This window comes from Palaemon carinicauda, chromosome 13 (assembly GCF_036898095.1).
Source record: "Palaemon carinicauda isolate YSFRI2023 chromosome 13, ASM3689809v2, whole genome shotgun sequence".
Lineage (NCBI taxonomy): Eukaryota > Metazoa > Arthropoda > Malacostraca > Decapoda > Palaemonidae > Palaemon > Palaemon carinicauda.
The window spans coordinates 60,304,466-60,307,348 of NC_090737.1; the positions used below are offsets into that span (position 1 = coordinate 60,304,466).

The 2,883-nt window shown below is 55.6% G+C and overlaps 1 pseudogene; it reads left to right on the plus strand.

The window, feature by feature from the left end:
- Positions 1–2,014: 2,014 nt before the first annotated feature.
- Positions 2,015–2,133, plus strand: LOC137652597 (5S ribosomal RNA; annotated as a pseudogene).
- The last annotated feature ends 750 nt before the right edge of the window (positions 2,134–2,883 follow it).

Below are 2,883 nucleotides of genomic sequence, written 5' to 3' on the forward strand. Positions count from 1 at the left end.
GCCAGCGGTCTTCCTCGCCCACGCGGCAGCGCGTTTCCTCGCCATCGCGCTAACGCTTGTGTTCGCCGCCTCGGACTCGCGCTCATTCACCTGCCCACCCTCGCGACCGTTTGCCCGCGCGCCCGCGCGACCGTTCGCCTGCGCGTCCGCGCGACCGTTCGCCTGCTCTCCAATGTTCGCCCACGCGCGAACCAACGGTATTCCGTCGCGCGGACGGACGGTGTTCCGTCGCGCGAACCTACGGTGTTCCATCGCGCGAACCTACAGTGTTTCTTCGCACGAACGCCGGCTTAATTCTTGCAGTATCCATTGCTCGTCTATGGGTTATCGCTCGCTGACCACCAGCTCTCGCCCTTCCTACCACGCTCGCCCTCCTTCTGCACTTCTTCGCTCACCTTCGTTTGCGTTCCTGCGTGACCGCGCATGGGCGCTTCCACGTTCGCCCACGCGCAAATCTTTGAATTACCATCGCGCGAGCTCCAGGGCGATTGCAACCACGATTCCCATTGGGGTTTACGCAGCATGGCCAGCCTGGCGAGTTCTTCTGGAGCGTATTTCCAGAACACGGCCTCACCCCGTAAACGCAGAGCGTGGCACTTGCAAGAATAGGAAGAAACTTCAGGGAGGTCTGAGCAACACTCCTCTTTCCAGAACCTGGGTTAGCCCTTCCCCGTCATTCCCTGGAAGGATTTTTGGCGGGGGGCTTTCCGTTTGAGATTTCTCCATCGGCCAAGGGGTGACTGCTTACCCCTTCCTCTGGGGGCTTACCAGGTCCTTTCCCTCCTCGGTTACGGCCCGAGGTTTGGTTCAAGGAAGCTACAGGAAGATCATGGGTACTTTCCTCCTCTCGGGCTCAGGCACCTCGGCCTTTCGTCGTTAAGTATCTAACTTGCGGACAAGCTCGATGTTGTACCATCTGGACGCGCTGACTGAGGGCTTCCTTCGGGTGTCTCATCTGTGGAGGTCGACAACCTCAGACACCCATCCTTGAGAAGAGTTTGTTTGTGCCCAAGGACAGAGACTTAGACAGCGGCTGTGCGGAGGAAATCGACTTCCGTTTTCACTCCTCCAAGGCGCTTTCTTCCAGACTCTGCAGGGCTCCAGCGCCTTTTTCTTTCAACCACGTCGGCCTAAGTTATCGGCTATGACAACTGAGACAAGGTGTCCAATTGCAGTTTCCTCCTGTCAGGAACAGATGGCACGGGAGGCTCCCCTGGGGCGGCATAGTCCTAAAAGGAGCGGCAGAGTTCACGAACTCTAGGATTGCAGGTTTCTCGCTGGAAGGATGCTTAAGGTTACTCATCCGGATGACAGCTTCCCGATGCCCATTCCTGCACGATCTCTGTGATCAGCCAAGGATATCGCGCCTGCCGTCTCTGTCAGCGAATTCAGTGTCTCTGAACCTCTATGCCATAGCGTCAGCAAGAGTTGCCCGTTTGGGCAGATTGATCCATACCTTAGGCGAAGGTCCTCCATAGGATCATCGACGGCTTCACCCCTGGCCTCTTCAGTCGATCCTTTCTTGTAAGGAAGGATCTGAGAGGGGAGTTCCGTAGTCGACCTCTCAGCCCTGATCAAGTTTGTCGAACAAACTTCGGCCAGCGTAGAACAGCAGAATCGATCAGACTGGTAATGAGGCGACAGGACTCCTTAAACCCTGGATCGGAAGGACGGGGACTTTCAGTTTCCATTTCATCCATCTTCCAGGGAGCTCGTGGAATTCAGCCTAGACTGCAAGTATTCCTGCTTATGATGCAGTATGGCTATCCCGCCGTGGCATAGCAGGTTTTTTTCCCCAGAGAACTCTCCCTGCTTTCCTCATGGCCGCTCAGGTGCAGGCTTCCGCCTCCTTTGCTTTTTGGACGGCTGGTCAACTCCGGTAGGCTCGGGTTCGACCTTCTTCAGCGCCGGGATAAGCTTCCGGATGCTTACCATGAGTGTGGGTTCATGGTATTTTGCTTGGAGCCTTCTCTTCTTCTGCCTCAACATCTGGAGTATCTGGCCATGATATTGAGTCAACGGCCTTACCACGTTGGAAACCCCGCTTCTCGTCCGTCCAGCGAGGTTAAGCAACGTCGGTTCTGGTCGGTACTTGGATGGGTGACCACCTGGGGACGCCAGATTCTGTTGCCACATCCTCCGAGCCTTCCTTTCAGTTGACTGTGGCAAGACTGAGGAGAGTCGCAGTACCTGTTCTCAGTCAAGCAGAACTTTCAGCCCTACAGTACCTTGGAACGTTTCCTAGTTCTCCTTTCCTCATTGACCCGTCTATAATCCGAACGGTCGCCTGAGGATAAGTTCCCTGTGGGGCGGTCCAAGTTCCGGTGGTTTCAGGCAACGTTTAACCGGACTTCCTGGCCCCTATGGGACCAGCGGAACTATTAGACCTGCAATGGGTGTTGACCTATGGAACCTCTTGATGGTAGTGGATATTCTCGTCCATTCCCCACATTCTTGATGCTCTTCTCGGACTGGTCAAAGGGAAGGGGGGGGGGATGTTCCGGTCCAGGCCTATGGTCAAGACCTGAAGGATACCTCCCCATCATTCAGTCTGGCCCCTCTACAGATCCTACAGCTCCTGCCGAGTCGCTCCGTGCGCGTCGACTTCATGATTCTGGCATGTTCTAACCAGCAGGGGACGCATTTTCACACCTTCACATCTTGCAGTAGAGATACCGGGATGATTGAGATACTCTCAATACCACCATCGGCTCTCTCATTCCAGGCAGAGGAATGTTCTCTCCGACTATCCGAGCAGAGCCTCGTAGAGAGAGTGTACCTGGGGGTCTTTGACCTTGAGTAGCCAGCAAGTCCTGGTCTGGGGGACCTGATCGCGACAGCTTGGAACCTCAAGCTTCCGCTGTTCTTCCCCCCAGTCTCAGA